The 10,652-nt window shown below is 34.7% G+C and overlaps 1 pseudogene; it reads right to left on the reverse strand.

The window, feature by feature from the left end:
* Positions 1–8,777: 8,777 nt before the first annotated feature.
* Positions 8,778–10,441, reverse strand: Gm21513 (annotated as a pseudogene).
* Positions 10,442–10,652: the final 211 nt, after the last annotated feature.

Below are 10,652 nucleotides of genomic sequence, written 5' to 3' on the forward strand. Positions count from 1 at the left end.
GAGAGTTGGGTTCATTTCCTTGTACTACATGATGACTGTCACAGGCATCAGGCATGCAAATGTTTTACATATACTTGCTTGCAAAACATTCATACACATTAAAAAAAAAAAGTGGTCCTTCCCAATGCATAGACCAATAACTTAAATTTCAACTCTTTTCACCTTTAAACCTTTTTACTTTTGCTTCTGATTTTATTGTCATTTTAGCATACCTTATTACCATATAAGATGTTTTTCTCAACCAGACATGTTGCTTTACAGAAATCTCTTAGAATAAGGCCAGACTGGTCTACAAATCAGGTTCCAGGAAAGCTAGGAGTACATAGTAAGACTCAAATTCCTCAGTTTCTCCATTTTCTGTCATTTATAGCAATTCTCAATATCTGTCTATGGTCCCTAATTCAACTTATCCTGTTTACATTTAAAGCTATTTCATGGAAAAAATAAAACTTATTACATGATCTTTAGATCAGAAACTACAACATGCCATGTTTTTCTTTCTTCCTGTACCCTTTTTAACTCTTTTCTTCCTTCACAGTCCCCACCTCTTCTCTTTTTCTTTCAACCTGCTACATTTTCTATTTGCAGTGTAGGCTACTCTATATTTGACAAGGTAAACACTATCATGTATTTGTTTCATTTTTAATGATTCATGGAGTTATTCCTCATATTAATTACATCTTTGAAATTCTATCAGTGTATAAGTGACAGAGTGGAGTCTTCTGACTGTGTAACACATACCTAGGAGAGTGCAGATACATTTTAGATGGTAACAATCTAAAGTTTAAGGAATTCATTTGGGAATGACAGACAATAAAATAAAAACAAGTGATAGGTGTCATGTTGGTAAATAATAACTAGCTTATCCAAAGAAAAAAGTCAGTGATCAACCAGTTAAGTTAGTGTGGTTGAAGATAGTTCCTTTGAGAAAGTGTTATCTGAATTGAGATTTGAAAGTAAGAAAATGGAGCAGTACACACACTTGAAAGAGAATTCATTCAAACAGGAACCGTCTGAAAAGAACATAATGAAACAGAAGGTAGAGGGAACTAAACACAGAGAAATAGGGAGCCATATTACATTAATCCTTGTAATTATTCGGAGGGGGATTGGCTTAGAAATTCCTTGGGAAGATAGTAGCTTTCACTTAAGTATCACTATTGTCAAAAAAAAAGTATAGAAGATCACACTAGTTAATAAGAAGAGAACAGTATGTCTCTTCCATCAGTACGGAAGAAAAGGATCCCCAATAGGAATATTAGGGGGAAATTACGGTTGTAGTCTAAGTGACAGATGCCAATAGCTAAGAGTAGGGTTTTTAAAGATATTTTGTCAGCACAAATAAGCTTTGATAATCATTTTCTAAGACTTACTTATGTTGATATTAGAAATTTAAAGAAAAGCATAAAATCAAAGCTGACTCCAAAAATCATGCTAATTTACATTAATTCATTGTAGAATCTCTGAGGTAGTATCTGTCCCATGACTTGTCTCTAGGTTCTAATGGTAATCCAAGGTGTTTCATGTACTATTATATCAATTCCACCTCCGCTTTTCTCAGCATCATGTTTTAGTATTTTCAAGGATACCAGGTATTGGACTTGGCTTGCTATGAGCCATAATGACTTCATTTTTATTGGATCATATCTGTAAGTACTCACCTTCTATTTCACTGCAAAGTACAGTTATGGTTACGACTTTGGTATTTGTTTTGAAGGTTCTCAGTTTTACTTTAAAGCAGATCTTATAAGTAGGTTTTGACTAATATTGATATTATGCAGATACCACAGGTTTAGAAAGGAATGATTCAGTACTTGTTAAATTTGGACACATAAATGTCTTCTTTAAAAAGTGTATGTTAAGTCCTAAAATTTCTACTTCTAATAAGCAGATGCTATTTGGTGAGGTTTGTTTTTGCTGCTGTTTTTATCTCATTGGCTATTTGACTTGTCTTTCAAAGAGAGACATCCATCTGTCAAACATGGTTAAAAAGTATTTTGGCAAATAAAGAATATTACTGCCATGGAATATGAGATTTAAGGGGAAATTCATGTTAATTAAATCCTGACTCAAAATATTGACAGAAGTATCTGTTGCTGATTGGAGTTATTTTGAATGCTGCCAAGTACTGGAACAACCATCTGAGGATTCGCTTCTACTAATGACATGGACTTATCATCATCATTCAAAAGAGTATAGAAGAAATACATTGAGTTGTCACTCGACTACCAATACTAATTGCATGCAAATATCTTAGTTTAAGAAAATTATTGGGTCATTTTATGTGACAAAAATGTGATTCATTATACCCTTCTGTCTTTCTCATTTAGTGTTCTATAGTTGAGTAGTGAATCGAGATCTCTCTAAAGGGATTTTTAATAGATACAAATAGAAAACAATGATGACATTAGGTCACTCTATGTAATGTCTTGCAATCCTATAAAGAAAGCTGACTTTATAGAATAGCTTATTATATGGGCTCTGAGTTGAAAATATATGGGTACAATTCATTTAATGAACTTCTCCTAAAAACCAAAAGCCTGTAAAACCTGTAACATAAAAACACTTTTCTGCTAAATCACATGCTTTTCCAAAATTCCAGTATAGTAAGTACCATTTCACTTTAAAGCTATGAAAAGCAAATCCATTTATTCTATTCATAACACTTAATGAACAAGCTGTACTTTTTAATAAGAACACAAGTCATTTTTGCATATAATAGGCAGATATAACCTCCTTTGCACTCTAGGACTGGATTTGTTTGCATTTATGAATGGTCTCAATCAGGTAGATACATCTATAATTGACTCTCCTTTATCAATCCTAATCAGAAAAAACAAAGAAACAAACAAAAGCAATTCATTCATTATACTGAGGTCTGAGTTCTAAAGTCTGAATCATAATTGGTTACAAATTAAAATTTGTAATGCTCCATTCAAATTTCAGGTTCAAAGGAACATATGACAAAATTTTGTAATTATTAAGGTTGAATGTTTTGAAATCAAAGAATTTCAGAACTAAAAAAATCTTTTGCCAGCACTTATTTTGCATCAGAGATAGGAGGAGGTATTGGGTTTCTTCACTTTTATTTAGTGCTTCCTATGTGGCACATACTACCTATGTGTTTTCTGACTGGTATATTTGTAGCAACATTGTCTCAAATAAATATAATTTGATTATATTAGGTGCAATAGATATTTAAAATTTCAAGTTATACAAAAAGATCTTGATGATATCATTTCTAAAATAATCAGTCACAAATTTCTTATCAAATATAACAGCCTTTTGAGATGACACTTTAAGAAACTGACTGTTCCTTTGATCTGCCTTTCTTCCTAAATAAGCAGCATTAACCAGGGATGCTTCCCAGAAAGGAAGGATGAGGGTTTCCAAACATGCTATTTGAATAGAAAGTCTTTTATGTATTTTGATATGGAGGTTTCACTGTGATATGCTTACATCAAGCAGTTTTTAAGATTGATTAAAGCCCTTAGCTTCAATTAAATTATTAATTAATCACAGTAACAATTCACTGCTTTGTGTACACAGAAAAAATTTCATACTTAATTATTGACTCATTTCATAGTGACACAATAGCCATAATACTTTTTTGCATGTCAACATTTCTGTTGAATGTATTTTCAGCTTGCTCTGCTTTCCTTGTCAAAAAGAAATGGTAATATCAAACCATCTGTTAAATTAAAAACCTCAGTTTTCTCCAACTGATCCCTCAGTTTTCTCCAACTGATCATCCAAGGCAAAAATAACACCTAGAAAGTCACTCAGCCCCTAAAAGTTAAGAAGACATCTCTGAGAATGGCCCTGAGCTTTTGGTTAGATTTAGTTTTTTTTTTTTCTTTTTTCTTTTCCTTTCTTTTTCTTTTTTTTTTTTGTTTATTTGTTTTTTGGTTTTTGGTATTTCGTTTTTTGTTTTTGTTTTTTTTTTTCTTCTTTTGTTTTTTTGTTTTTGGTGTTTCTTTTTTTGTTTGTTTTGTTTTGTTTTGTTTTAGGTTTTTTTGTTTTGTTTTGTTTTGTTTTTACGCAAAAATAGGTCATAACTAGATTATCAGTGTATAGCCACAAATAATATAAAATACCTAGGTGTGACTCTATCTAAGGTAGTGAAAAATCTGTATGACAAGAACTTCATGTCTCTGAAGAAAGAAATTAAAGAAGATCTCAGAAGATGGAAAGATCTCCCATGCTCATCGATCGGCAGGATCAATATAGTAAAAAATGGCTATCTTGCCAAAAGCAATCTACAGATTCAATGCAATCAGCATCAAAATTTCAACTCAATTCTTCAACGCATTAGAAAGGGCAATCGGCAGATTCTTCCGCAATAACAAAAAACCTAGGATAGCAAAAACTCTTCTCAAGGATAAAAGAATCTCTGGTGGAATCACCATGCCCAACCTAAGGCTGTACTACAGATCAATTGTGATAAAAACTGCATGGTACTAGTACAATTAGACCAATGGAAGAGAATTGAAGACCCAGAGATGAACCCACACAACTATGATCACTTGATCTTTGACAAGGGAGCTAAAATCATCCAGTGGAAAAAAGACAACATTTTCAACAAATGGTACTGGCACAAGTGGTGGTTATCATGTAGAAGAATGCGAATTGATCCATTTCTATCTCCTTGTTCTAAGGTCAAATCTAAATGGATTAAGGAACTCCACATAAAACCAGAGACACTGAAACTTATAGAGGCGAAAGTAGGGAAAAGCCTCGAAGATACGGGTACAGGGGAAAAAATCCTGAATAGAACAGCAATGGCTTGTGCTGTAAAATCGAGAATAGATAAATGGGACCTCATAAAATTGCAAAGCTTCTGCAAGGCAAAAGACACCATCAGTAAGACAAAAAGACCACCAACAGATTGGAAAACGATTTTTGCCTATCCCAAATAAGACAGGGGACTAATATCCAATATATATAAAGAATTCAAGAATGTAGACTCCATAAAAACAAATAACCCCATTAAAAAATGGGGCTCAGAACTGAACAAAGATTTCTCAGCCGAGGAATACCGAATGGCAGAGAAGCACCTGAAAAAATGTTCAAAATCCTTAATCATCAGGGAAATGCAAATCAAAACAACCCTGAGATTCTACCTGTCACCAGTCAGAATGGCTAAGATCAAAAATTCAGATGACAGCAGATGCTGTCGAGGATGTGGAGAAAGAGGAACGTTCCTCCATTATTGGTGGGATTGCAAGCTTGTACAACCACTCTGGAAATCAGTCTGGCGGTTCCTCAAAAAAATTGGACATAGTACTACAGGAAGATCCAGCAATACTTCTTCTGGGCATATATCCAGAAGATGTCCCAACCTGTAAGAAGGGCACATGCTCCACTATGTTCATAGCAGCCTTATTTAAAATAGCCAGAAGCTGGAAAGAATCCAGATGCCCCTCAACAGAGAAATGGATACAGAAAATGTGGTACATTTACACAATGGATTACTATGCATTAAAAGGAATGAACTTATGAAATTCCTAGGCAAATGGATGGACCTGGAGGGCATCATCCTCAGTGAGGTAACCCAATCACTAATGAACTCTCACAATATGTACTCACTGATAAGTGGATATTAGCCCAGAAACTTAGAATACCCAAGATATAAGATACATTTTGCTAAAACACTAAACTCAAGAGAATGAAGACCAAAGTGTGGACACTTTGCCCCTTCTTAGAATAGGAAACAGAAAACCCATGGAAGGAGTTACAGAGACAAAATTTGGAAGTGTGACGAAAGGATGGACCATCTAGTGATTGCCATATGCAGGGATCCATCCCATAATTAGCTTCCAAACGCTGACATCATTGCATACACTAGCAAGATTTTGCAGAAAGGTCCCAGATATAGTTGTCTCTTGTGAGACTATGCCAGGGCCTAGCAAACACATAAGTGGATGCTCACAGTCAGCTATTGCATGGAGCACAGGACTCCCAATGGAGGAACTAGAGAAAGCACCCAAGGAACTAAAGGGAACTGCAACCCTATAGGTGGAACAACAATATGAACTAAGCAGTAACCCGTAGCTCTTATCTGTAGCTGCATATGTATCAAAAGATGGCCTAATTGGTCATCAATGCAAAGAGAGGCCCATTGGACTTGCAAACTTTATATGCCCCAGTACAGGGGAACACCAGGGCCAAAAGGGGAGTGGGTGGGTAGGGGAGTGGGGCTGTGTGGTTATTGGGGACTTTTGGTATAACTTTGGAAATGTAAATGAGATAAATACTTAATAAAATGGGAAAAAAAGTTGTTGTGTAATTCTCATTGTAAATGGAGAAGACTGATACGACAGTATACTCTCATCTTCTTAAGCCATGAGATTTCACATTGATCAACTAGGCTACTTATTGGCAAGTACACAATTAACCACTCAGAATTTTTCCTACTCTTTGAATAGAAATAATGCCTGTGTTAGACCACGTGCTGGTTTAGCTGCTGTAATTCTGAAATTCAAAACAATAGCTGTTTTCAACTAAAGAGAACTTTTGCTTACATATCAAAATCTATGCAGGCAACTTCAAAATCAGCAGGGAGTCTGCTTATTTATAAGATATTGCTGTCCTACCCATCATCAATACACAGCTACTATTTCCCTGTCCAAGACAACTGAGAAGCTCCTGACATCATTTTTTGTTCCAATATTCCCTTCAAATTAATAGGCCAAATTTGAGTAAATCACTTCTGTCTACATTCAGATGTGAAAATTAGTCACAAGGCTGTATATTTTTCCCTGCTAGAAATCAAAAGAAATGTAGTATTTGACAAAGGACCCAATGTACAACAAAACTTTGACTCACATACATGAAAGGAAGAATGGATATGGGGGAATACTAGCAGCCTTCACCTCATAGAACTAGGGGAATTAAAAAAAATCACAAATGATCTCCAGTGGCAGATAATGTTAGATTATACACTGTTTATTTGATACAACAGTAAAGATGAGCAAATTTGAATCTTAGCTAACCTCCATATATGCTAGTAGATTTAAAACTTACACATACACTTAATTTTTCCCCACCTGCAATGGCTTTACTGTTCTCTTTTTGTGGCCAAACACCCTCTCAATTGTAAAGATTCATCTTAATGTGATATTATATAATAATTCCTCTATATCTTCTCAGGGGAAACCTAAAAACTTCACTCACTCACCAAAGTAGAAAGAATAACATCACCTGTTTTGTTTTGCTTTGCAATGAAATAACCATATTTTACTTTTTATTAGTTGGTATGTCTGTTTTACCTAGTAGGAAAAATAAATGTTGGTACTAAGGTCAAATCTAATTTGCCTGTTTCTTTGTCTCCCGGCAGAAACTCTATTTTACTGATATTCAGTGATCTTTGCTAAAGCTTATTAAATGCTTTAAATGAGTTATAATATTAAAACTATCACTGGAAGATATCTAAAAACCATAGATTAGTAACTATTGTCTTACACCTAGAACATAGAGATGTCAAGTTTGTGCCCTCATAGATCCTTCATCTCAACTTTCTTTGGGGTATAAAATTGATCTTCATGCTATCAAAAGAGATACTAAAATAACAAGACAGCCACAAACCTTTGATCTATAATGGTATATTACCTGCATGATATGCTATCACAATGGTAGCACAGAACTTGTGTGCATAACCACAAAAAAGGGATTTGACTTAATGCCCACTACCAAGGTGAAACACATACCTGACACTTCACCAAGAACCTAACAATAGATAGCACAGAAACTTAAGGCAAATCCAAGTGAGACTGGTTAAAAAGAAAATAAGGAATAAAAGAAACTTGTCTGTTTCATATCTTTAAAACTTTTGACATACTACAAATAAGTTGGGAAAAAGCAAATGTAAACTATATCCAAATTATTTATATTTTAAATAGACATAATTTTCAGGTGAGAACTTGCCCCTAATATTTCAGTAAAAGCACTTTCATATGTATGGACAATATGCAGAAATCAAAATTATGTTAGAGTTAAAACACTAATATATGCTTGTTACTGCCGTTAAAAATAGGTGTTTGTATTGATAGTCTAAAATATTCATTGAAGAGAAATATAAGTGATTAGTATAAAAGGACATAATTATCATTAATTATAAATCATATATGTAAAATATAAGAGAATAACTTTATAAAGCATTAAAAATACACGAGACTAAAATAAAAGTATAAAGAAAAAAAGCAAAATTGTAATAATGATTGTATTTCCAAAATATTTGAAATGATTCAGGAATAAAAATATGATATTTCTAAGGCAAAGAAAACTATAAGATGCCTCAGAACAATTCTAAAATAAAACATATGGTAGTTTTTAATTAAAAGTTGCAGTGGATAATGAAAATCAATCTAGAGGTTCTCAGAAAATTGTAAATATTTCTACCTGAAGACCAAGTTATACCACTACTGGACATATACCCAATAGATGCTCGAACATATGTTCCAATATATTATTAGCAGCCCTAGTTATTTATTCATGCATTTATTTATTTATTTATTTATTTATTTATTTATTTATTTGTTGTGTTCAAAACACATTGTCTATGAAATCATACAAAGTCAATTTGCATAATTTCAAAAAAAGAGTGCTCATTAAAAAATCTGACACAAAATGCACTTGTTATTAGAAAATACTTATTGAGATATTGAGGAGCTAACATTTTTTTCTTTTCTTTTCTAATGCAGATCTCAGCACAACATCCTTCAGACAGTCCAGCTCTAAGAATGATTCAGCAAGGAACCCCAAAAGTTGTAGTCTTCTCAGGCATACTCAGAGAATCGAATGTGCTGACTGGCTTGCTGAGTCTTAAGTCAGTCTAATCTTATTAGCTTTGGTGATTAGCTTTTCTGTGCCTCTTTTCTTTTCCTGAGTTTGATTAAGTTTGGCCACTCTATCTACCAAAATCTTCTGCCAGTACCTCTGCACGTGATCACCAGAAAGGACATCAGGTTCCAACAGTGCTTCTTTCTAATTTCACTCCTTGCATTCATTGCTGCCTGAGCATCCTCGGGGGTTTTGAATCTAGCCTAGGATTCAGTATCTCCTCCTAGCAAATCAATTTAAACAACATCTGAGATTGTGGCCAAAATATCTTTGACTTACTTCCTGACAAGTAGAGACCCTCTGCTCACAATCATCACAATCACTACAAACACAAACTGTGGGCCTTTTGCCTTGACCTTCTCCTGAGTAGAGCACTCTTGACCACTGCTGGTAGGCATTTCATAGGTTTATTCCCTTTCTGATTCCAATTTTATTTGAGGTTTTCTATATTTGTTTAGAGAAATTATGCTAGCTTTTTGCAGTGCCAAATACTCTTTCTTCAAATCCATCCATTTAGTCTTGGACAGTACTCTCAATGGTATAACCTCCTTGCCCATTTTATGTCTCTCCTAACGTTTTTTCTTATGCTTCCTCTTGACCTTTGAGAGTGAGTCACCTTTTTTGTCTCCTGTCTCCTTCTCTTCCTCAGTAGAGTAGAATTCTACATCTCTGCTCTCCTTGGAGACCTCAGCAGTTGTTTGGCTGACACCATCCTTCTGAGCTCTTTTTTTTTGTTTGTTTGTTTGTTTGTTTGTTTTGGCCTTGGTGAGAGGAGGTTTCCTTCTTTTTCTTTTTCTTTACAGGTTACTTTAGAACTTCCTGGATTTCTCTTTCGGGAACCCTCAGAGGCAGTCTTTAGTCTCTTTATGGCTTAAAACACGCCTGAGCTGCTGCTTTCCACAGCCTACTCTTTGGTCTGCACACTGTCTTCCTTCTTTATTCTGCCTTTTTTCCTTTTTCTTCTCTTCAGCTATTGATAAGGAAGGGATGGGCTTCCTTGTCTCTGTCTTGAGGAATATACCAGGTTTTCTAGGTGCTTCTTCTATTGGGTTGTTCAGAAACTCAATAGCTGTTGCTGCTTGATTTTTTGTTTCATAATCCACAAAGGCAAATCCCTTATGATCCAAGTAAACGTGTAATGGAATACTTATGTAAACTACATTGCCACATTTCCCAAATCCAGCTATGAGTAACATTTTTTGGAAGCAACTCCACATATACCTTGCATTCTTCCTCATCCTTTGGTCTGTCAACTAGGGGCTTTTTCCTCCCCATTCTGATCCCTTCTAAGTCCAACTCTACAACAGATGAGTTTTTTAGTGCTCTGGCTATTAGTTTCCCATCAGTTGTCAGCTTCTTCATTTTGTTAAAAGACACGAGGAGTAATGTGTCCACATATCCATCTTTAGATTTTTCAATTACTCCCACAGAAACCTGTCTTTGTGAAGGTTTGCATCTCTACACCAGAAGTCAACTTGTTTAGCAGTATCTGCAAGCACAGGTTTAAGCTGAGATCACTTCTTTTTTTTTTCTTTTTTTTTTCTTTTCTCTTCTCAGTCCTTTCTTCCATAGTTCTTTGGTTTTCAGTTTCCAATTCCATGCAAGTCCACACACCCACTGTCAGAGCTTATGTTCTCCCGTGATTTCCATCTGGCAGCCCTGTTTATAATGGTCAGATGTTAGAATCAACCAAAATGTCCCTCAACTGAAGAATGGATAAAGAAAATATGATACATTTTTACAATGGAATACTACTAGGCTACTAAAAATGAACACTTCATGAAATTTGTAGACAAATTGATGGAAGTAGA

This window comes from Mus musculus, chromosome Y (assembly GCF_000001635.26).
Source record: "Mus musculus strain C57BL/6J chromosome Y, GRCm38.p6 C57BL/6J".
Classification (NCBI taxonomy): domain Eukaryota; kingdom Metazoa; phylum Chordata; class Mammalia; order Rodentia; family Muridae; genus Mus; species Mus musculus.